This window comes from Bubalus kerabau, chromosome 3 (genome assembly GCF_029407905.1).
Source record: "Bubalus kerabau isolate K-KA32 ecotype Philippines breed swamp buffalo chromosome 3, PCC_UOA_SB_1v2, whole genome shotgun sequence".
Taxonomy (NCBI): Eukaryota; Metazoa; Chordata; class Mammalia; order Artiodactyla; family Bovidae; genus Bubalus; species Bubalus kerabau.
The window spans coordinates 153,380,831-153,406,379 of NC_073626.1; the positions used below are offsets into that span (position 1 = coordinate 153,380,831).

At 36.0% G+C, this 25,549-nt stretch overlaps 1 protein-coding gene across 4 annotated transcripts in view; it reads right to left on the reverse strand.

Annotated features, from left to right (window-relative positions):
- ERBB4 (erb-b2 receptor tyrosine kinase 4) overlaps nucleotides 1-25,549 on the reverse strand; it is a 1,293,114-nt gene that overhangs the window by 66,360 nt on the left and 1,201,205 nt on the right. The window lies entirely within an intron of this gene.

The following is a 25,549-nucleotide window of genomic DNA, read 5'->3' on the forward strand; positions in this document are numbered from 1 at the left end:
TCTCTTCAGTACTAATTTAAATACAGAAGAATCTAGACAAACAATAATAGTCACTGTGGAAGATACAACATGGAAAGATTTCTTGTTGATTGAGAACACTGAAATCATATGGGAAGGACAAAATGTAAGTGGGTATATTATCATTATAAATGTTTGTACCTATGAAATAGTTAATATTTACATACACACTCAAGGCCAGGGGATTGTTTTAGGTGCATATGTACAGGAATTCACAAGAACTCAATTAGACCTGTGTTACTATTATTTCTATTTTAAGATAGGGAAGCTGATCCATAAAGAAGTAAAATACTTTCCCAAGAGTGTATGGCAAAGCCTAGAAGAACCAAGATTTGACTGCAAGCACTCCAAAGGCAACAATCTTAATCATCACACTCTATGACCATGTATGTTAATAAACTATATAAAACCATACATAAAACAGAAGACAGTATATACAACTGAATGGTTGTTAGGTATACAATAAGTGCTCTAATTCAATAAAGAGAAATTTCTGTACATAATACTCATTTAAAACTTATAAACAAACTTTAGTTTTTCTGGATTTCCTAAGAGAGTACTTCTGGAGGCACTTCATAAACCAACGTTTGTGAATTCAACTATGTACTTTCAACAATTTGAAGATTTCTTGGCATTTACCTGGTATTCTATATATATTTGTGGTTGTATTAAACAAACAATAAGACCAAATTTTAAAAGGCTGTCCAGGCAGTAGCTTTATCTTTGCAATGCAAGTAGAACAAATGTAAAAATCTGTGACATTTAAGATAGGGCAAAAACAAACCCTGAAACAATTAGGCCAAATCCCAGATAGTAATACAGGGCTTCCCTGATAGCTCAGTTTGTCAAGAATCAGCCTGCAATGCAGGAGACCCCAGTTTGATTCCTGGGTTGGGAAGATCTGCTGGAGAAGGGATAGGTTACCCATTCCAGTATTCTTGGGCTTCCCTTGTGACTCAGCTGGTAAAGAACCAGCCTGTAATGTGGGAGATCTGGGTTTGATCCCTGGGTTGGGAAGATCCCCTGGAGAAGGGAAAGGCTACCCACTCCAGTATTCTGACCTAGAGAATTCCATGGACTGTTTAGTCCATAGGGTCGCAAAGAGTTGAACACAACTAGCGACTTTCACTTCACTTTACTTCCAGAAGGTAATATTTGAACACCAAGGAAAGTGGATGAGGACACTATTTAAAGATTCCTGAGGTTGGCAGGGGTAACAGAATTTTTCCTTCATTTCCTACAATTTCTTAAAATATTTCTTAGAAATTTTATGCATCACTTTCCCCAAGATTTTGAAAATTTCCATTGGTAAAATTTGCAGAACAGTCTCCTTGAGACTAAAAAATTTCTTTTAAAGAAACAAAGAAATGAAAACAATAAAGTAAACAAAATGTATGTTAAAAAGCATATGTGAGAAGCCACTGCCTTCCTACTAAATAAATTACAAGTAAAAAACTCATCTGTCTGGATCAAGAGAATACTAACAATGCTATGGTTCTTCCCTCTGATTGACCTCTTGTCAATATGATTACAAATGAGAGGAGTGAATCTTGTAGTGTCCACACTCTCTCAGAGAGGTAAACCTAAAATGGATTACTTCTGCTCCTTAAGCAACTGATCAATAAAGCTGTGGATTGCAGTGAGAACGGAAATGTCTGTGGGTTGTAGCAGTTATCCTCTGTGTCTCTTTAGAAATTAATTAAAAATCAATGAAGTGTGCAGCCTATTAATACAGCAACCTCTAGATCAACAGATAGAAACTGAGCCTTTCTCTGAGCATACATATTGTGCGAATACTCTCAAACACTATAGGGAGGTGGCTGGATGTCTGATGCCTTAGTTATCATTGAACACAAACAGATCGTTCCTAACATTCTCTATTTTCACAGAGTCACATGCTACTGGTTGGAAACCATCAAGTTCAATGTGTGGGAATATGTCTGCTATAGTTTCCTTCTTAAGACAAGTATATAAATTTTTATGAGTTATCCTTATACAAAGAAAGACTTTGGCTGCAATATAAAACTGAAGACTTATTATAACTTTTATTTTGTGATTTATTTACATATGAGTCTAGGCAGTTGATTTATAACTACTGAATATTTTTAAATAAGCATCTTCCTATGAAAAAAAAAAGTAAAATTCCTAGATGCTAAAAGTCCTCATATGATATAAGCAAATTTGGTGTCTACATGTAATACATGTCATTCAATCCAGTTCTTCCTCTGATCTATTTGGATGCCAATGGACCTGGTCCATCTATGCAAATGCTTACCCAGCACATTGAAATTTGAAATTACAATTTGAAATGGTGGTCCTAAAACACCCCCTTCTGCAAGTCATCCAGCTACTTCCCAATGCTTGCTCTGACTGCTTTCCTCTTGCTTAGGGTCCTTCCTCCTCAAAATCTTCAGAAGGATCTGAACTATAGCTTTCAGTTTTCATCCCAATCCCTTGCATTTGATTTGGAAGCCCATTTTTATATATTTCTTTGTTTGAAACTTTATACTCTCCGTCTGCCAGAATGCTAGGACTTTATCTCTAGTCCCTGAGTAAGGGCATAGGAGAAAGACACATCTGCTTTATACCTTGGCTCATTTTCTATCCTGACATTACTATAGAATGAGCAGATATCATCACAAAACTATAACATGAGGATGGTTTGGTTCTATTTAAACTGATAAGCAGTTATCTTCTGAGTTTCTGCCATCTTCATAGATTTGAGGCTACATATGGGTAATGGGGCTTCCCCTGTGGTTCAGAGGGTAAAGACTCCACTTACAATCCAGGAGACACAGGAGACATGGGTTTGATTCCTGGGTTGGGAAGATCACCTGGAGGAGAAAATGACAACTCACTCCAGTATTCTTTCCTGAAAAATCCCTTGAACAGAGGAGACTGACAGGCTACTGTCTATGGGGTTACAAAGAGTCAGAAGCTCATGATATCACATTAATGACACAAATTTCACTATTTCTAGGCCCAATCTGCTTGCAGAGCACCTGTTGCTACTTGCCCCTTTGAAGCCTTTTCCGGGTACTTCTGAGCTCCCCAAGGGAGACTCCCAGAAGTTCATAAATATTTTCTTGGTTCTTTTTCCCAGGGCTTTTCAATGATATCTGCAGTCATCAAATCTTAAGCTGGAATTTCTGTGGAAATGCTATCTTTGTGCAGGCTGTGACTTCTTGGTGCTTCAAAAGCTACATCTTATGATAATTCCAAACAGTGAGTGATGCTCTTCTATCCTCTCCTTCTCACCATATCAGAGCATGGCTGTCTTCCACACAGCCTTGGCAAAGTGTGCTAACTGCTTCTGAACTCTGTGTCATATTTTGCCCCCAGTTCTATCAACAGCTATTGTTGAGACTCTAGTCTCAAAGACCCCTTCAGAACCTCTTCAGTAGCCTCAGCTCTTTACTGCTTAAAAACTCAGAGCTAGTCCAAGAGATAGTCATGAAAGACTGATTTCTCCCTCTTTGCTTAGCTCTCTTCTCTTTGACCTTATGCATTTTTCATCATTTCTTCATCTCCATTACCCTTCAACACATGTGCCCACATGAACACAAGCTGTCACGTGCATGACAGAGAGAATAATCTCTCTCTCTCTCTCCTGTTGTTGTTCAGTTACTCAGTTGTGACCAACTCTTTGTGACCCCATGGACTGCAGCACGCCAGGCTTCCCTATTCCTCACTGTCTCATGGAGTTTGCTCAAACTCATGTCCGTTGAGTTGGTGATGCCATCCAACAATCTCATCCTGTGTCGTCCCCTTCTCCTCCTGCCGTCAATTTTTCCCAGCATCAGGGTCTTTTCCAGTGAGTCAGCTCTTTGTATCAGGTGGCCAAAGTACTGGGGCTTCTGCTTTGGCATCACTCCTTCTAAAGAATATTCAGGGTTGATTTCCTTTAGAAGTGACTGGTTTGATCTCCCTGCTGTCTAAGGGACTCTTAAGAATCTTCTCTGGCACCACATTTCGAAAGCATCAATTCTTTGGTGCTCACCCAAAGTCCTCAAGTAAGTTGACTCAGCTTGTCACTCTCGCTTCTCTTGGAATTCCTCACCTGGAACTCTATGATCCAAACCCACTTGAAAATTCTCTTGACTTCTTTGTCTTTGCACTTACTTACCTTGAACACTCCTTCACCACATACTGCTATACTTCTCCAACTATGCTTCACACACAGACTTGGTTAAATTATAACACACAGTTAGATCACCAATTAGATATCTTTTACGTCACAAGACTTCCCTCACTCCCAATTAGATTGTGCCACTCTATTAACTGACCTCACAATGTCCAATTTTCCGTATCTACCTCAATCTGTCTATTTATCTTTGTGTGTGTGTGTGTGTGTGGCCACACCTAGGAGCATGTAGGATCTTAGTTCCTAACCAGAGATTAAACCCACACCCCCTGAAGTAGACTGCCATAGTAGTCCCTGACTATCCATTTATCTTAAACTTAGCCCTGAGATAATCAATTTTGATAAAACAACTGTCTTTTCTATGGCTAAATCAAAGTTCCTTTATAAAACAGAGAGAACATGCCACTTATATTTTATTAGGCTGCAACTTCAATGCTAAGCTTTAGAAATACTACACAACATCTTATACAATGTTATCAATTTCAGGCGAAAGGTAGAAGAAAACCTCAAAACCATGATTCCCAAATAAGCACTCATCTACTGACATGATTAGTTTATAAAACTATTTTTTTAAGATAAATAAGCACCAAAGAGAGGAATGGAAATAAAAAGCTATGTTTTGGCTTGTTCAAAATCTAAAAGCTAAAGATTTAATCTGACTGCCTTTCATTCTTTTGCTGCAAACCCTTAAGGACTATGAACTCTTGGAGCTGTGAATGGTGTACTCCTGCTGAGATGACATAATTCAATTTGACTCTCCTCCCATTTACCAATTTCATCACATTTTAGACAGTCAGTAAATAATAGTCGACTGATTGATTACCTTTTCTCTCTACTCCATCTATTCATCCATACTCTTTCTATTGCCACTGAATCACCAGATTAGGAGAGAAGGAACTCAAAGCAATAATAAATATACTCACATACATATCGTTTCACAATTACAAGCAAAGAAAGACAAAAAGGATAATATATGTTTAATATTATTGGAATTAAATTTGTATTGTTTATAATGATTTTTATTATAATGTCCCTTTGTTTTTTTAATTTGTTAATTGTAGAATAATTGCTTTTTGCTTTCTTTTAAAAATTTTAGATGTTAAATTATCTGCAGATATTCAACCTTACTTACATGTGTTGCAAATTGCTTAGTAATATTTTTACTTCCAGGAACCTTGGGGGATTTACGCTAAATGCTATCTACTCTTCTACAAAAAATCAGAGTGCTGCTCATGCCCATTGCCAAAATGAAATTTGAAAGTTTCTATCTTTATTCATGCTTTTTTTTTAGTTCACAGATTTATGCAGTTAATATCTCACATAGAAGAAAGTTGAACATGCATATCACACAAACTATGTTCTAAAGGATTATCTGCAATGCATTCCTGTTCATCTTTGACAATTAGAGAGTGAAATATAATGATGACTGTTAGCTTCAGAACAAAACTTTACAGGCTTCAATATTAGCTCAATCACTCAGTTAAACACACCTCTGTGACCTTAACCACATTAGTGAGGTTCTCAATTTGCCAGTCTCTTTGTCATTGAATTGGAGAAGGCAACGGCACCCCACTCCAGTACTCTTGCCTGGAAAATCCCATGGACAGAGGAGCCTGGAAGGTTGCAGTCCATGGGGTCGCTGAGGGTCGGACATGACTGAGTGACTTCACTTTCACTTTTCACTTTCATGCATTGGAGAAGGAAATGGCAACCCACTCCAGTGTTCTTGCCTAGAGAATCCCAGGGATGGGGGAGCCTGGTAGGCTGCCGTCTATAGGGTCGCACAGAGTCAGACACGACTGATGTGACTTAGCAGTAGCAGTCGTCATTGAATGAGGATATTAATAGTACTTTCCTCACAAAGTTGTTATGAGAATTAAATGTTAGTCCTTGTAAAACTCCTAGAAAAGCACCTCGTCAATGGGAAACACTCAACATTGTTGGTTATTGTTAATGACCTCTTTGTCCAACACCTGACATTATAGATGATTCTTATTTTTCAACATTTCAGCTTTCAAACAACTTGCAATGTTTTCAGACATTTTCAAGCAAACTTTTATACTTAGAATACCAAAGATCATCAATCACTACACAACCACATGTTCTGATACTGTTCTTTCATAGAAGAGTTTTAATTTCAGCAAAATTATATTTTGTGCTTAATGAAAGAGATATACTTAGACACAACAGAAAATGTGAAGGAAAGTACAGAAAAGGAGAATGTAACACTTTTTGTGTTGATTCAGAAAAGGTGAAATTTAAAGTTGAGATTGAATGAAGCATAGATATTTAAAATACTGGCTTTAATATAGTAAGAGCTTTCTAGATAGGATAAAAAGCATGCAAAAAAACAAAAACACAGAGTCTTAATAGGTAACAATATGTTTGGAAAAAGATTCAAGAAATTCTATGAGGATAGGACATAAGTTGATGAAGGCTAGAAGTGTCAAAAAGTGTTAGTTGCCTAGTTGTGACCTACTTTTGCAACCCCATGGACTGTAGCTTGCCAGGCTCCTCTGCCCATGGAATTCTCCAGGCAAGAATACCAGAGTGGGTAGCCATTTCCTTCTCTAGGGAGTGTCACAAATAAGTGTCTAACTTATTACTACCTACTAAGACATGAAAGGGGTCACTGAAAATTTGATGAACAAATTGACATGATCAGATCTCGCAATTGTGTGAAGAACAGACAAAGGCAAAAGAGATTAGAAAGAATCAAGAAGATTGATTAGGATGTTTGGGTTGGCCAAAAGGTTCATTTGGATTTTTCCATAGCATCTTACAGGCAAATCCCAATGAATGAACTTTTTGGCCAACCCAATATAATACTAGCACAGATAGTGTTTTTGTTTTTCTAATTTTTTTGTTGTACAGTATGTGGGACCTTAGTCCTCTGACCAGGGATCAAACCAGTGCCCCCTGCATTAGAAGCACAGAGTCTTAACTACTGGACCATCATGGAAGTCCCCTTGGTTTAGCATTTGACTGAGGCAGTAACTTGGAAAATTAATCCTGGTTAAGGGCAGCAGATGATGGAAGCTCATCAGTGATAGTAAACCCTCTTATGAGAGGGTGAGAGAATGCAAATTTTTCCAGGTAATACTCAGTGGAAAATATTATTGTTAAGGGAGTGGGTAACAGAAAAGGAAACCAACAAGGACAGAGTAGTACTGTGGATCTGGGGAGGAAATGAGAGAATTTCAGGAAGGTGAAATTAATCTGTTAGGTGCAATAGAGAGATCAAAAAAGATAATTGAATGGGGACTCTTGAGTTTGTAAATGGGAATATTGGTATAGCAGTCATCTCAGGCTACCACAAAAATACCATCCTGTCTATGATCCCTAAAGTTCATGTTCTTCTGACTATGTAACATATGTATATTTCATTTGAAGAGTCCCCCTTAACTTGTTCCAGTGTCAACTCTAAAGTTTCATCTAAATACCATTTCAATTTGAGGTGTGAATCAGCTCCTCTCCATCTGCTAAGCTGTGAAACCAGACAAGCTAGGTGTTATCGAAATACAATGGAAGGTAGGCCTAGGATAGCTATTCCCATTCCAAAAGGAGGAAGTAGGAAAGAAGGAAAGGGTGATGTGTCTTAAGCACATCCAAAACATAGTTGAATGAATTCCATCAGATCTTAAGGCCCAAGAATAGTCATCTCTGGTTCAATGCTCTGCTTTCAGAACAAGGACCAATGGGGTTGTAGTCCTGCCTCTGCAGAACAGCTGGGCAGGGGTCCCATTCCATCCTCCATAGCTCCAGAGAGCAGTCCTAGCTCATGGCTCTGGGTGGAGGCCATCGAGCCTTTGTAAACCAAGGCACTGGCCCCATTCAAAGTTACCTTTTATTAAAAGACATTTCCCCCTTCCCTTAAAGAATAGTGGGTATTCACAGCCAAATAGCTCCAATTTTCTTGACGAGCTACTCAAGGAATTTAACAGCCTTCTTTATTTTTTCCTGTCTTGATTCCTTTCAGTTCAAACTGGTGGTGTTTCTGCTTATATGATATCATAAACTTGTTATCGATTGATATGCCAGCCATACCCTTGGTGTTCTCTTTAGAATATGCTTCCTAATTTTTTGCAATATGGATAGGCTGATAATCTTTAAAATCTTTAAGTTTTGGTTCCTTTTCACTTAACAACTCCTCTTCAATTCATTTCTCTTGTTTTGCATCTTATTATAAGCAGTCAGGAGGAACCAAGCCCCTCCTACAAGACATTGCTTAGAAATCTTCTGGGTTAAATATCCAGTTTTACTGCTCACAAGTTCTAATTTTCACAAAACACTAGAACACAGACATAGTTCTGCCAAGTTCTTTTCCACTTTATAACAAGCATTGCCTTCCTTCCAGTTTTCAATTATGTGCTCCTCATTTCCATCTGAGACCTCACCAGAATCACCCTTAATGTTCATATTTCCAGCCTTCACCTCAAAACTCTTCCAGCCTCAACCCACTTCCCAGTTTCAAAGGCACTTTCAAGTAAGCAGATATTTGGTATAGCAACACCCCCTTCTTTGTATCAAAGTCTACATTAGTTATCTCAAGTCACCATAACAAAATACCATATACTGGGTGGATTAAACACAACTTATTCTCCAGTTCTGGAGGCTAATAAGTCCAAGACAAGATGACAGCCAACTCAGTTATCTGGGGAGGGTTTCTTCCTGGCTGAAAGATGGCCGCTTTCTCCCGTGTTTCTTCACTTCTTATTTGGGCATTAAATCCACACTCTTGACCTCGTCTAAACCTAAGTACCTCCCATCTCTAAATGCCCTCAGGAGTTAGGGGTCAACAAATGAATTGAGAGGGGGAGGTAGTACATTTCAGTCCATAGAAATTGTGACCTTGTTGAAAGCCACTAGATTGTAGGTAAAATTTGAGAAAGGATGGTCAACAGAAAGTTATGCTCTTTTTAAAAAGTAAATTAACAGGCAGTCACTTTAAGAAGAAGAGGCAGTTGTTCATCCAGCAGCCCCGAGAATTGATATAAAGGATGTATGAGAGGAGCCGGTGAGTCAGGAGAGATTAATAATCCAGGAATAAGGCAACATGATGGAGAAATGCTGCAGCTGGGATGAGAGTAAGAATGAAGGGAAAAAGGTGGTTTGTGTAAAGGAAGAAAAACAATTATTTCTCTGAATCAGCAATGAAGGAAAAGCTAGGAGCTGGCAAAGAGCAACAATGCAGAAGCTCCTGTCTGTCTATCATAATGTTGTTTGGTAAATAAGGAAATAGTAACATATTCTGAGAATCAGAGAAAATATGAGACACAGAGAAGAGGTTTGAAGTGGCTCAAAGGAGGGACATTGTTCAGATTTCACTGTGTGCACCAGCAAAACAGCTGTCCATGGAGAGGAGAAAGGAAGCTCATAGGAGCCTTTTCATAAGGTAAAGAGAGTCAAAGAAAACTCAGGGACAGTATGAGACAGAAATCATAAACTTAAAATTGCATCAAGTCATGTGAGTATTTTATTGTCCTCAAAAGCAAAGAAGCAGAGTAATTGGATATTTGGGTTCATCCAGGGAAAGGTGTTAGCAGTTATGTGAGACAGGAAGACAGAGATCAGAAGAAAAAACAACAACAACAACAAAATTGTAAAAATACATGAATGCTAGAAGAAATACATGAATCTTTGAAATGCAGAATGATTGTGGATATTAACATGCATTTTGAAGTTGGTTTATTTTTCAAGGGCTTTCTTAGCACACATAGGACACAAATATGTCTTTCCATCTAAATATTTAAAAAATAAAATCACCCTTTCCCCAACTGTATTATCAAACTTAATATCAAAACTTAAAAGTATCAGACTACAATTGTGTGTGTGTGTGCTCAGTTGTGTTTGACTCTGCAGCCCCGTGGACTGGAGCCCACCAGGCTCCTCTGTCCATGGGATTTCCCAGGCAAGAATACTGGAGTGGGTTGTCATTTCATTCTCCAGGGGATCTTCCTGAACCAAGGATCAAATCCACATTTCTCACATCTCTTGCATTGGTAGGCAGGTTCTTTACTACTGTAACATCTGGGAAACCCAATAATTGTATAGCAGCTGGTAAAGCTATATATTCTAAGACGATGAAACAAGAAGAGTAACTTTTTAATCATAATAACTATCTGACTTATTTTAACAATTGGGCTTCTAATAATTCCCTCTATATTTTTAGTTACAAATGATCTGTGTCTCCCATAGAATTTAATTTTTAATCATGTATTTTTAAATAAGAAAGATTTTCATGTGTCACAATATACAACATTTAAATAGAAGGGCCTACGTTAAGAAAACTATACACCAATGAAGACCAAAAACTACAGTACAATGAAGCAATACACACAAGCCAAGAACTGAATATATGGATTTAATGAAACCAGTGACCTTGGGTAAAAATCAGTGGGTTTATTTTGCTGTCAGAGTAAATTAATTTGAATCGTAACTTCTATATTCCTTTACGATTGTAATGATGTTTGGCAAAGTTGGACTACCTTAATATGGGTTCACAGTATTCAATTTCATTTTAAAACATCTAATGCATAATACTTTTATCTTTCATGACAAGACTTAGCTCAGTCTGAAATAATCACTGTATTAACATTTTTTACCCATTCAAAGAGTCCAATTCATTATTACAAAAACAGCAAGCTTCCCCAGCCTGTCATTAATTCCTACTGTTTTAATTACAAGAAAAAAAAATTCTATGGAAGGCTTTTGTGGATATTGGCAGTGTAAACACAATCTTATGCAAAGATATGAAAATCAAATGAAGTTTTTTTTTTTTTCCTACATCGATATTCTGGTTGAAATAGCATATTTTTTGGCAAGAAATTAAAGTCTTAAAACATAATGGTGCTTTCTTTGAATTCAGTCACAAAGAGGCTGCTTAAAATTACATATTAATTTTGACTATTTGGAAACACGAAGGCTACAGTCAAGACTGACATTTTTATAAAGCAACTCTACATCCAGTAGGATTTGACAGTTTGTTTTTTTTATTCTTCTCTAACCAAACTTCATTTCTGCTTCTATATATTGTTATATTACATGTAAATGATTGTCAGTATCAAGTGATTTAAGTTATTTAAAATTAAGAGCTACATAAGATTTACACAGAAACAAAATTCAACTTTTGAGAAAAGCGATTAGTAAAACGGTTAAATCAGTGTTTACAAAGCTGACTGCTTCATTTAGAATTTATGCTATGAGGAACATGGTAGGGTTGTAGAGTGAGGAGAAAATTCACAGTGTATATTTAGCCTTATTTTTATCATTATTATTTTTAACCTAAAGCAAAATGTATAACTGAGGGAGACTCTTGTGAATTTTCCACCTCAAAGAATGTGGGTTAAATTGAAACATTAAGAGGATAAGTAACTTTGGGCAAAATACTCTAGTACCTACTCACAGTCTTCTAGAAGTGACTGGGCAATTGTATACATACATTTCCACTCAACAATACACACATGCACACATACACACAGATACAATGCAGACTGTGCCAAAAACTATAATGGAGGTATGAAGACTCATGCTCACAAAGGGGTTAAAAATGAAATCTGAATGGAGAAATGAACAATGAGTACTAACAAAAATAAGACTTGAGTTATACTTCAAAGGACCAATGATGTTTGGAATTATTTTAGCAAAGCTCTATGCTATTAAAATAAAAAGTGCCAAAAAAAAAAAAAAAAAAAAAAAAAAAAAAAGTGCCTAACTACCCTTTTAAGATTAAACCCAAGAATAGGTAAAATATTTTCTATAATAAGGATTCACTTTTAAAAAATGTTTAATATATGTATGTAGATTTGTGTTAGATTTCTTTTAGCATTTAGGCCATGTATCACATATCTTCTTTCCAGTATGAGAGAGGTTAGTTTACAAAAAATGTACAGAACTAAGAATTGTTAGGTTAAAAGTTAAAAAAAATTAAAGGCATTTTCCTACTCTTAAACAATATTTAAAATCTCTTTGGACAAACTATAATATTTAAATAAACATATTCAATGCATTTCAGTTCTCCCAAATAAAAAGACCAGCCAAAAAAATGTATTAACCACTATTCTATTTACATTTCTAGCATAAAATATAATCATCTTTATGAACTAAAATTATTTCTATCTAGCCATTAATACAATTAGCACTTAATAGTTCACCTCATAATATAATTTGATAAAAAGTTAAATTATTGATGATAACATTTCTGAATTTATGTCGGAATTATTAGGTAGAAGTAGACAGAATTTAACTTAAAAAAATTATATTCTTACATTATTATAAAGTGAAAGTGAAGTCTCTCAGTCGTGTCCCACTCTTTGCGACCCCATGGATTATAGCCTACCAGGTTCCTCCATCCATGGGATTTTCAAGGCAAGAGTACTGAAGTGGGGTGCCATTTCCTTCTCCATGGGATCTTCCCAAGCAAGGGATCAAACCCAGGTCTCCTGACTTGTAGGCAGATGCTTTTACCGTCTGAGCCACCAGGGAAGTCACATTATTATGAAATTGTCCTGAAATGCTTCAAATGGCAGCAGAATATTGAACCGGAGATGAAAATAAGATATTTCCTCAAGGATTTAAATATTTTTTTTTTAAATCTAATATTTTATATTACATAGTCAAAGTTCAGCTACTATTTTCATTTATTAACATTTGAGTTAAGACACTGAGTTTATTATATTAGCACATACTTATCCATTATAATATAACCATAAATTGAGTTCTAACTCATGAATGTGTTAATTGTTCTTTCCTGTTGAGAACAGAAGCTTATATCCACTTTTAAAACTGAATAGACATAATTCATATGCAATTTAGATTAAATCTGAGAATGAAATAGAAAGCACACACACCATCTGTGAAGAAATATCCTCATCCCTAATTAATATGTATCATGTATTTTAGCCATCTCATTACTAAAGACAAGTTATAAAATATAAAATTGGGTTTAATAAAAGAAAGTCAATTTAATGGAAATGAGAAATTACCTATAGGGATATTGCTAATGTTGTCTACAAGAGTCTATGGCTAAAGAAGGATAACTTGATTCCCATGTGAGCCAGAGAACTGGTTGTTAGTGTGCTTAGAAGAAGACAAGAGGGAGACTTTATTTGCTGACTAGGAATGAATTATCATTCAAAAAGTGTTTACTGAGAATCAATTATATTCTAAGCACTGTGATAGAAAAGATTCACATACTGGTAATAGTGGTTAAGTGATAAGCACTGTTGTAAGCACTTTACACAACAACCCCTATGAATAACAGTAATATTTGTTTATTATTTTCAATTTACAGATGATGAAAATAAGGTATGGTAATATTAAGTGATTTTCCTAATGACACACAGTGAATAACAGAGTTGTTGACAATTTGACTTTAGTTCTGTGGAATCTGACAAGTTTATAAGAAAGTCATTGAGCCTGGGCAAAAATAAAGGGATGGCAACTTAGTGTGAGATAAGGCAAGAAGGGCATACAAGAGTGACCACACAGATTTTTGATCTACTTTCAGGATTTTGACTTTATCTAAAGAGCAGTGAAAGTCACTGGGAGAAGGCTGGGAAGTAACATAATTGGAACATATTTTGAGAAAATTCTATTGGCTACAGTGGGCAAGATTGATCAGAGAGGGAAGTTAAAAGTGAAAATCGGAGCTGAGGGGCCGTTTTATAGTCCAAGTGAGAGACGATGGCAGCCTTCACTAGGGTAGTGGTAGGAATGGTGGTAGAGATGAGGAGGAGTAGATTGACTTATAAGATTTTAAGAGCTAATATCAACAGTAGTTAATATCAGATAGACAAGAAGCATGGGAGAGAAGTGTCCAAGGATAACTTCAAAGCTTTAGTTAGTGCTACTTACTGGATGATGATATGTGCAGGTCTGGCTTTTACATTGTTCTGGTTTCTGCTTAAACATCCCCTCAGAGAAGTCTTCTCCAAATGTTTGAACTAAAATATCATTCTCCCTTCTGTAAGTCCCTAAATCCTTATAGTACTCTATTTTTCTTCATAGCACTTATGACTGCCTGACAGAATTAAGCACATTGCTTATTTCCTTGTGCTGTCTGTTTCATCAACTATATTGAAAGTACCATGAAGTAAAACAATTCATCACTCATACTTATGTTGTGTGCTCCCCAGGTGGAGCAGTGGTAAAGAATCCACCTGCCAATACGATAGATGCAATAGACACGTGTTTGATCCCTGGGTCAGGAAGATTTCCTGGAGGATAAAATGGCAACCCACTCTGGTATTCTGGCCTGAAAAATTCCATGGACAGAGGAGCCTGGCAGGCTACAGTCCATGGGGTCACAAAGAGCTGGACATGACTGAACACTCACACACACACACACACATTCACACACACAATTATGTTGTACTCTCTACCCTTTAGAACACACCTTGCATGTCACATATAGACAATCAATACCTATTTAATGAATAAATGAATGAATATGAGAGTCACCAGAAGATGTGGAATGGTTGAAGTTGTGGATATGGATTAGATTCCTTCACAGAGGCCAATGAGAGAACACACATGTAAGCAAAAATAAGAAAAGCAAGGAAAGAAAATTGAAATGACAAAGTTAGAAGGATAGAAGAAAGTCCAACAAAGAGCAATTCAGTGAAAAATCCAGGAAAATATATAACTTAAAACTGAATGACTGATGATGTCAAAAGTCAGAATGACAATATAGGAAGAGGACCCAAAGACATATTACAACTGGCATTTAGGATGTCAGTAGTAGTACTAGTGTTGAAAGTTTTGCTTAAGAACTAGGGACAGAAGATATACTGCAGTGGTTAGGAGAAGGAACTGGAGCTGGAAATGAGGAGAAGTAAGTTCAGACTAATTTTTCAAGAAATATGGCTATGAAATAATGAGTCGATACAGGGCACCAGGGAGGGATGGAGAGAAAAGGAATGTGAAATGAATTGTTACATAGGAGTTGATGCAGAACTCAGACATGTGTCTTGATGATGACAATCATGAGAATTTAGTCAAGACCCTAGCAATGTAGAGGGACATATAGAACCTGGCATATATAAAGCTGGTTTAAACAATAAGATCAAACTGAATGCAAGATTCTGCAAAGTTGTTCATTCCCTTTAGGTAATTGAAAGAATGTGTTCTAGATTCATACTACTTAAGACTAGGTAATAGTATCCTATTAGAAAGAAAAATTTGGAAAAAAAAAAACTAGTTTTCAATAGTTTCAAGTAGTAGTTAGTGCTTGACTTAAGCCAGGCATATAAAAGTACTCATAAAGTATTAGGTACTGAAAAAGTCAAGTTATCAGAAGTAAACTTCTATTACTAGTGGACTTGCTTCTTTTGTCATACTCTAGCCATCAAATTTTACTGGAAATAAAATTTTGGAAAGTTTATTTTTCATCTGTACTTCTTTTCTAAGTGGCATTCATCCCAAGAAATAGTTTCCCACCCATAGACTCAGAACCAAGCAAATATAAATTTTTTTATTGTTTACAATATAATTTATTATTATCTATATTAGAATGAAGAAGACTCAAGATCTCTAAGAAAAGTGGAGATACCAAGGGAACAATTCATACAAAGATAGACACAGTAAAGGACAAAAATGGCAAGGACTTAACAGAAGCAAAAGAGATTAATAAAAAGTGGCAAGAATACACAGAAGAACTGTACAAAAAAGCACTTAATGACCCAGTTAACTGTGATGATGTGGTCACTCACTTTGAGCAAGATATCATGCAGTGTGAACTGAAGTAGGCTTTACGAAGCATTACTACGAATAAAGCTAGTGGAAGTGATGAACTTCCAGCTGAGCTATTTCAAATCTTATGATGCTGTTAAAGTGCTGCATTCATTATGCCAGCAAATTTGGAAAACTCAGCAGTGACCACAGGACTGGAAAAATCAGTTTTCAATCCAATCCCAAAGAAAGTCAGTGCCAAAGAATGTTCAAATTACTGCATAATTGCACTCATTTCACATGCCAGCAAAATTATGCTCAAAATTCTTCAGGCAAGGCTACAGCAAGTATGTGAACCTAGAACTTCCAGATGTTCAAGCTGGATTTAAAAAAGCAAAGGAACCAGAGGTCAAATTGCCAACATATGTTGGGTCCTAGAAAAAGAAAGGGAATGCCCAAAAAACATCTACCTCTGCTTCATTTGGTATGCTAAAGCCTTTGACTGTGTGGATCACAACAAACTGTAGAATATTCTTAATGAGATGGGAATACCAGAGCACATTACCTACCTCCTGAGAAACTTGTATGAAGGACAAGAAGCAATAGTTAGAACTGAGCATGAAACAACAGACAGGTTCAAAATTGGGAAAGGAGTACATCAAGGCTGTATATTGTCACCTTGCTTATTTAACTTTATGCAGAGTACAACAGGTGAAATGCTAGGCTGGATGAATCACAAGCTGGAATCAAGATTGCCGGGAGAAACATCAACAACCTCAGATATGCAGATGATTCCACTGTAATGGCAGAAAGTGAAGCAGAACTAAAGAGCCTCTTGATGAAAGTGAAAGAGGAGAGTGAAAAAGCTGGCTTAAAACTTAACATTCAGAAAATGAAGATCATGGCATCCAGTCCTATCACTTCATGACAAATAGATGGGGAAAATGTGGAAACTGTCAGATTTTATTTTCTTGGGCTCCAAAATCAATATGGATGGTGACTGCAGTCATGAAATTAAAAGACACTTGCTCTTTGGAAGAATAGCTATGATGAACTTAGACAGTGTATTAAAAAGCAGAGACATCATTTTGCCTACACAGATCTGTCTAGTCAAAGCTATGGTTTCTCCAGTAGTCGTGTGTGGATGTGAGAGTTGGACTATAAAGAAAGCTGAGGGCAGAAGAATCGATGCCTTTGAACTGTGGTGTTGGAGAAGACTCTTGAGAGTCCCCTGGCCTGCAAGGAAATCAAAGCAGTCAATCCTAATGGAAATCAGTCCTGAACGTTCATTGCAAGGACTGATGTTGAGGCTGAAGCTCCAATACTTTGGCCACCAGATGTGAAGAACTGACTCATCAGGAAAAGACCCTGATGCTGGGAAAGATTGAGGGCAAGAGGAGAAAGGAGCAACAGAGGATGAGATGGTTGTATGGCATCACCGATTAACGGACATGACTTTGAGCAAATGCAGGGAGATAGTGAAGGACAGAGAGGCCTAGTGTGATGTAGTTCATGGGGTTGTAAAGAGCTGGACACAACTTAGTGACTGAACAACAACAACAATATGATATTAGCCAAATTAAGTTATGGTAGGTAAATATTACCAGATACTTCTTTTGAAAATTTCCCTCATGTACTGTATGTTTCATAGTATAAAACTTTAATTACATTTGAAAGACATCATATTGATAGAGAACTTCATTGAGTTTTATCAAAAAATGATGTTAGGAGTAGTCATGTTAAAAATTTCATATTTTTAGTAATAATTTGTGAATACAAATAATTGAATTGACAAAGTTGTTCTGAACAATAAGTATGATTTAATTTCAAAAATAAAAGATTAAATATGTCTCGCAGAATGATTTAATTCCGTTAGAAAGAAGACATTGAAAATTGAATTCACAGGACTTTCTCCTTCCCTTTTAAGGTGTTAAATTCATGAAGATGATCTTCAATTTCTTTTTCCTAACACCAAATTGCATGAGAAAATTTGCAACCTAGCTTCCCAATGATTTACTATTTCTTTATTAATGATCATATATGCCCTTTAATTCAAGGTGCTTGGTAATGGTTTCAACAATGAAATGGTAATACTTTAAGAATGGGGCAAATTAATATTTGATTAAATAAAAAAATTACACAGCTGTCATTTAGTAGGAATATAATTATATTCAGTTCTTTCAAGAATAAGGTCTCTGAAGTCCTGAGCTCATCTTAAAAGAATATTAAACATACCAAAATAGTAGATATTACTTGGGGCTACTACATAGCACTATTCCAGAGAGTGCTATTCACATAAAAATGTTTGGTTTATTTAATTTCACCATATTTGCACCTCCTCTTTAAATTTCCCTGATGTTCCTCTTATACTCTAACACTCTTCAATATCTGTACTAATTAATTATCATTTAAAAGAGAGAGGAGAAAACTAGGAAAATTGAAAAGTATGTGAAAATTGATAGTGAACAATGAATTCTGACTGCATCCACTCGATATATTTTCAAATGGAAAGCTCCAAGGTTTTCCTAACTGCTTTTCATGGCAATAGAGAGTTTCAGATCTTAACTTCATAGACATGTGTTATAAATCAATGCTATTATCTCATTCACAAGGAAATAGAAGAGAAGCAGACATGGATCCCAGGACAGTAGCTGTACTTTGTTTTGCATCAGGCTAACTAACACTGGAAATGTGTCTGTGGCAACTAAACCATCTGTTCACTTGCTATTTTGCAGGGTTGTTTGTCTGCTTTAATGTACCTGTACATCCCAGTTCACAAAATGCACTAGCATTGTTTCAGAGAACTGTCTAGGAAAAAAAATAGTAAGCCACTCAATTTCAGTATTAGTTGTAGGAACAGTGATAATACAGAAACTGCACATATTTTCATAAGGGAAAAAAGCCCAATAGTCAAGTATATAAATCCTAATTTTATTTAGAGTACAAATGTCTCCAAGTATCTTTTTTTAAAAGATTGCAAGTAAATCTCCAGACATATATCTTTAATTATACTGTATAGATTTCTCACCATTTTCAACTAGTAAAATACATGCTATCAGCTTTTTAAAAATGGGGTTAATACTATATATGGGATTAATACTAAAATGGGAGGTTAATACTATAATAGTCTAGTATTAGAATAAATCTAGCCTTTTCTTGTTGCATTGATGTATTTTTTTGAACTGATGTATTTTTATTAAAATTACACATTCACTACATATGTGAGATATCTTTCTTTAAGTATATTTGGGACCTGAGAATATTTATGTAGTGAATATAAATTATGACCTATTAGTACTTAAGAGCATGTGGCTAAAAGCTTACAAGGCATCAAACAGTAGAATATTTTAGTTATAGTTAAGACAGTTCAAAGTTGAAAATTCAGGTTATTCTAAGTCCATGTATTTGTTCACTTCACATCTCTTGGATCATAGCTTGGATATAGTATTTAGAAAATCAGGTAACCAATTCCACTGGTGCTAGGAGATCTCAAACATTGATTACCAAAAACTAGAGCAGATGCATTTCTATCCTTTTTTTTTTCAATTTAAATGTTTTTAGTCATTGCAAGACCCCCGAATTTTAAAGACTATATGTGACAAGAGAAAGTTACAAAGGATGTCAGTCAAGGGGTTATTAGTTTAATTTTGGACTTCACATCTCCTACACCCTATTTTAATTAGGATCATTGCAATTGATGTTTTCTAGTGTCTGGAAACGAAGACCCATGAGAGCTCCATTAGCCTTCTTGGGATAACAAGCAAAGGTAATAACTTTTCCTATTAAGCAAACAAAGACTGTGGCCAACTCTCATTTGGCTTGTCAGTGAACCTTCCGCCAGGATGGTTCTGCCTCTTCACTTGTGCAAGTTCCTGGCTCGCTAGCTAGCACACAGGATGTGCTGTCAATATTGCCTGGTGAGTTTTGAAACAATTGCCTAAATAAAACCCTCTTCACAATTCTATGAGCCTTTCTTCTGCGGAATGTATCAGTCTTTGCTACTTATAGCAAAGAATGTGCTTTATCCTCAATGATGCTCCTTCAGTGTCTTTTTTATTTCTGTCTCCAATAAACCTCATTAGCACAATGGAACAGAAATTACTCTGCTTAGTATGGTCATCTATTTCAATAGCAAATGCTCTTGCCTACACAGATCTCATTTTTTGAGTGTGTGGAACAAAATTCAGCACTGCCCAATCTGCTACTATTCGCTATTGACTGCAAGCTGCAATTCTCTGATGGACTTAAAATAATAATTTCCAACCAGCTAATTTCAGAAGCTATTTCTGTAGGTAATCTAATAGACATGTTATTTGGATGCCATCAACACTTAAATATTCATGTTTCTTGCATTTCGGGGGACAATGGATTCACTGGAGTGCTTGGCCACTCTCTGAGCAGTAGATGGCGGCACTGTTCAACTGTCTTGTTTTGGGCTTTGGTTTGGTTTAATTTGGGTTTTTTATAAGTTAAAATCAGTTTCTTTATCATCAGGAAAAAAAAAAAAAGAAAGTTTCAAATGGTCATGGATCTACATACAGAACTCATATCAATTTCTAATGATTTGAGAGTACATGTTAAATTATTAACTAAGAATCAAAATCACAAAACCAGTTCATATTATCATGCTTTTTTATACGTGATCTCTTTGTTTTGTCTTTTTTTTTTTGTTTGAAGTAAAATATGAAAAAAGTGAAATATGTCTACATGTGAATTTCTCTGAAATTAATGCTTCTATATATTTAGTTGTTGCCAGTTTCAAGATAGAGTACTTTCTGAGTTACTAGTAATGAACTGGCTTTGAGTGATTTTTAAAGAGTAGCTGAAAGTGTCAGCCAGCTCTTAGAAAAAAATTTGGTTTCTTGAAATACCGGGCATTTAAATAAATGGTGATTTGCTTGTTTGTTTTACTCAGCATCACACACACACACACACACACACACACCCCACCCCGCCCCACACACTTGTCAGTTACTAAGTCATGTCTGACTCTTGCAACCCTAGGCTCCTGGATTGCAACCCTAGGCTCCTCTGTCCATGAGATTTCCCAGATAAGAATACTGGAGAGGATGCCATTTCCTCCTCCAAGGGATCTTCCCGACCCAAGGATCAAACCTGTGTCTCTTGTGTCTCCCACACTGGCAGGCAGATCTTTATCCCTGAGCTACTTTATATACCTGCAATTCAAATGTACATTGTGATAAGTTCATAAAGAGCATGTATTTGTGAAACTACCAACGATTACTGAGAAATTTGAAGTAAGATTCTTCAAGTCTAATCTTTTTTTTCATTTAAGTAAGTGATACTAATAGCTACCTCAAAGGTTTGGTATGAGGACTGAATGAAGTATACTATATAAAACAGTCTGTCATCAGAATAACTCATTTTATTAGTTTAGTCTTATTTTTTCAGTATGCAGTATTCTAGTCAAACAACATAAGGATACCATATATGATTTTGTATTCCTAGCACTTAGCATGGTGTCATATACACTTTAGGCATTTAATGAATATACAAATGCAAAATTGAGTCTACAGTATAATATCAGGTCAATCAGCTAAAGTAAATCCAAAAATACATCCATTCAATCAATATTCAGTAAGGTCCTCGTGACTGAACTCATATTCTAGCATATAAGGCAGATAAAATAAATACATGTACACAAGATTTATATAAATGTTTGCCAGTGGTTTAGTATATATGTAAAATATTCATTTAATCTCACAAAGGTGATAATTTACATATGATACTTTATTATTTATGAAGCTTTTGTAAACATACATATTTTCTCATTTAATCTTTGTAACAACTATTGAATTAAAATACTTAATACTCAGGAACCTGAGACTTAGAGAATTTAAGAGGCTTAATAGAGTCAAGCATTGTTCTAAACCATCATCTCTTTATATTACATCATGTAAAAAGAACCTATAGAAGCAATCCGTTTTGTATATTAAGCCTATATGATATACTTAGATTAAATGGTTTGAAATTGTCCATTTAAAGAGAAGTCTTTATTAGTTTTCCCTTTGATGTCATAGATACAATCGCATTTCATAGACTATCTCTATTTATCTGTCTTGCCTTCTGTATTTGACTGAATAGTATATCTGTTAATCATTGCAGAGACAGGCAGAAGGAAGCAATCATAGTTGTTATCATTCTCACTAAGACCGTCACTGAGGAACAATACAATCACTCTAACTGCCACTTAATCTAGAGAGGTAGGAATGCTGCTGCTGCTGCGAAGTCACTTCAGTCGTCTCCAACTCTGTGCGACCTCATAGATGGCAGCCCACCAGGCTCGCTCCTCTGTCCCTGGGATTCTCCAGGCAAGAACACTGGAGCGGGTTGCCATTTCCTTCTCCAATGCATGCATGCATGCTATGTTGCTTCAGTTGTGTTCCAATATGTGCGACCCCATGGACAGCAGCCCACCAGGCTCTTCTGTCCATGGGGTTCTCCAGGCAAGAATACTGGAGTGGGTTGCCATTTCTTTCTCCAGAAGTAGGAATATGTAACATTAAACCTTACAGGTTAGAGCTGAAACTTTAATAAGAGTTAATGGCAGGGGCTATCACTGTGTCAACAACTACTCTTGAATTCTGCACAGAGAGGTTAAGGTCCTGAAGAAGAACATACAGATCCAACCCACAAGATTAATTTAAGGTTAAACTCACAAGGAATGTAATATAGATTTTTCTTGCTCACATTTCTCATCTATAGATTTCAAGAATTAGATACAGTCAAAGATGGTTGAATTTTTATGATTTGGGTTTTACTTCTGATCTTCTTTTGTCTTCCTGATTGAAGTATTGTTGATTTACAATATCATATTAGTTTCAGGTATATAGCATAGTGATTAAATACTTTTTATATTCTACTCCAATATAGGTTATTACAAGATAATAGCTATAATTCTCTGTGCTATACAATGTATTGTTGCTCATCTATTTTATACATAGCAGTTTATATTTGTTAATTCCATACCCCTAATTTCTTCCTTCATCATTCCCTCTCTCCTTTGGTTACCATGTTTGTTTTCCAAAGTCTGTTTCTGTTCTGCATAGACAATTCATTTGTATTATTTTTTAGATTCCATATATAAGTGATATCATATAGTATTTGTCTTTTCACATCTGACATTTCACTAAGCATAATATTCTCTTGATCTACCACACTACTATAACTAGAATTTTGTTATTTATATGGCTAATGTTCCATATATATATGTTCCATATATATACATATATGGGTTGCTTCCACGTCTTGGCTATTGTAAACAGTGTTGCTATGCACGTTGGGGTGCATTTTCCTAACATTCGTAAATCAAGATTATAGCAACTACTATAATTGCCTTTTATGCCATTGTTGTTGCTTTTCAGTTGCTAAGCCTTTCCAACCTCAAAGACTGCAGCACACCAGGCTCCCCTGTCCTCTACTATCTCCTCGAGTTCGCTTAAATTCATGTCCATTGAGTCTGTGACTGCTAGAGATAAAATCACCAGTTAGAGGAGAAAATGATTCAGTGTGGGTCTTACATTAATTTACTAAACCTCACCTCACTCATGTGTGTGTACTTCAGATCCTTTTGCCTCCCTATCTTCTGGGTCTTTAGCATGTTCTTGATTCTGGCTCCCACTAAGTGACTAGCTCCATGTGGACTCCAGTCAATTTCATGTGAAACAACCAGAAAGGGCCTTTTATTTTCATCCTTACTCTATATCAGTTCAGTCACTCAGTCGTGTCCAACTCTTTGTGACTCCATAGACTGTAGTACACCAGGCCTCCCTTTCCATCACTAACTCCCAGAGTTACTCAAACTTATGTCCATTGAGTTGGTGATGCCATCCAACCATTTCATCCTCTGTTGTCCCCTTCTCCTCCCACCTTCAATCTTTCCCAGAATCAGGGTCTTTTCAAATGAGTCAGTTCTTTTCATCAGGTGGCCAAAGTATTGGAGTTTCAGCTTTAACATCAGTCCTTCCAAATGAGAGACAGGATATTGTGAACAAACTTCTCTGCTTTTTCCCCCTCAGAGAGTCTTTCTGGAGATACAATAATTCAGATGATAGAAAGATTACTCCAGAGATCAACAGAAGATTTCCCTGACTTTAGCTTTCCTGAGATTGTACACCCAAAAAGGACATAAGCTTTTGCTTCAAAATTTGCTTTCAGAAAAACCTAGGCTAAAATACACAGTACTAACAAAATAGAAAATCCAAACCAAACACACAATGAAATCTCTCAACCATCACCAATACTTGCAGAATCTCCTGCAAACATTGAAATGAGCAAAGTCAGTTTTCTACCACTCTAAGAAAGGCATAAAGAGTTGTTATTGATTCAACCAAATGTTCTGAAATACGAGGATTTTTTTTCTCTCTTTTTCCCTTACACAATAATAAAATGATTAAAAGATAATCTTTGGAATTTGAGAATTTTATTTATAAATGTATTTCATAAGAACAAGCTGTAATTTAGGGGAAAAAAACACCTAAATCATGTTTTATTCAAAAATTACTAAAATGGTCTGCCTCTTACTGAAGCTTCACATTATCTCAAATAATTGATTATTAACATGTATGTCCTAAATGAGCATGTATCAGTGTTCAAAGCATGTTGAAATAAGAAATATTTATTTCTTTAGTAATTTACAGCCCAAATTGTTTCAAGATTCAGTACTGAACTGAAGTTGTATCTCGTACAACTAAGTAGGAAAATGCCACTGTCAACAAACTATCTCCTTGCACTTTCTCTATTGGAATAGCCTATGCTAATGAGTTTGGGTGAACTCCGGGAGTTGGTGATGGACAGGGAGGCCTGGCGTGCTGCAATTCATGGGGACGCAAAGAGTTGGACATGACTGAGCGACTGAACTAACTAGCTAACTAACTATGCTAATTTTTTCTTGGAGAAGGAAATGGCAACCCACTCCAGTATTCTTGCCTGGAGAATTCCATGGACAGAGGAGCTTGGCAAGTTACAGTCCATGAGGTCGCAAAGAGTCAGACAGGACTGAGCAACTAACGCGCGTGTGCGCACACACACACGTTAATTTTCTATCAGGAATGGTAATCCCACTACTCTCCTTCTATGAAAATGGAAGAAATTCAAGAGAAATAATTCAGGCACATTTATCCGTGGGGAAAAAAAAAACTTTATAATATTCAGCTTATCTCATGGTTATTACTATCTTAGAATGAACACTGAGTTGAACCACTATGCATTAGCCAACTTTTAAATTTCCATTTATTACACTCCACATTATACCCTTTAATATACACACAAGTACACACTTTTGGCATATGGTTAGTAGTCAAAGTCAAGTAACTTAGGTTGAGAGAGATGAGCAAAAAAAATATAAATTTTAATTGCAGCTCTAGTGGAAGTTGAAAAATAAAACAAAGAGCTCCAATTTTTCTAAAAGTCCCTTGTTTCTGAAATCTCCATAGTAACTATGTTTTTCATATCTTCTCACCCAAATCCTATCAGATTTCTAGGAATTCTTAAAATTTCCAACACCACTATTATAAAGAATTACTTTTCAAAGTTCTAAATTACTTTTTATTATTAGCAATCAAACTGAATAGAGTAGGCCTCACCATCTTCTTCCTGAGGCTATACTTCTTTTAAGTCAAACATTAATACTTTTTCTATTGCTGATAATGATCTTCTAATTTCTACTGAACTGTAATTACTTTGAAAGAACTAACA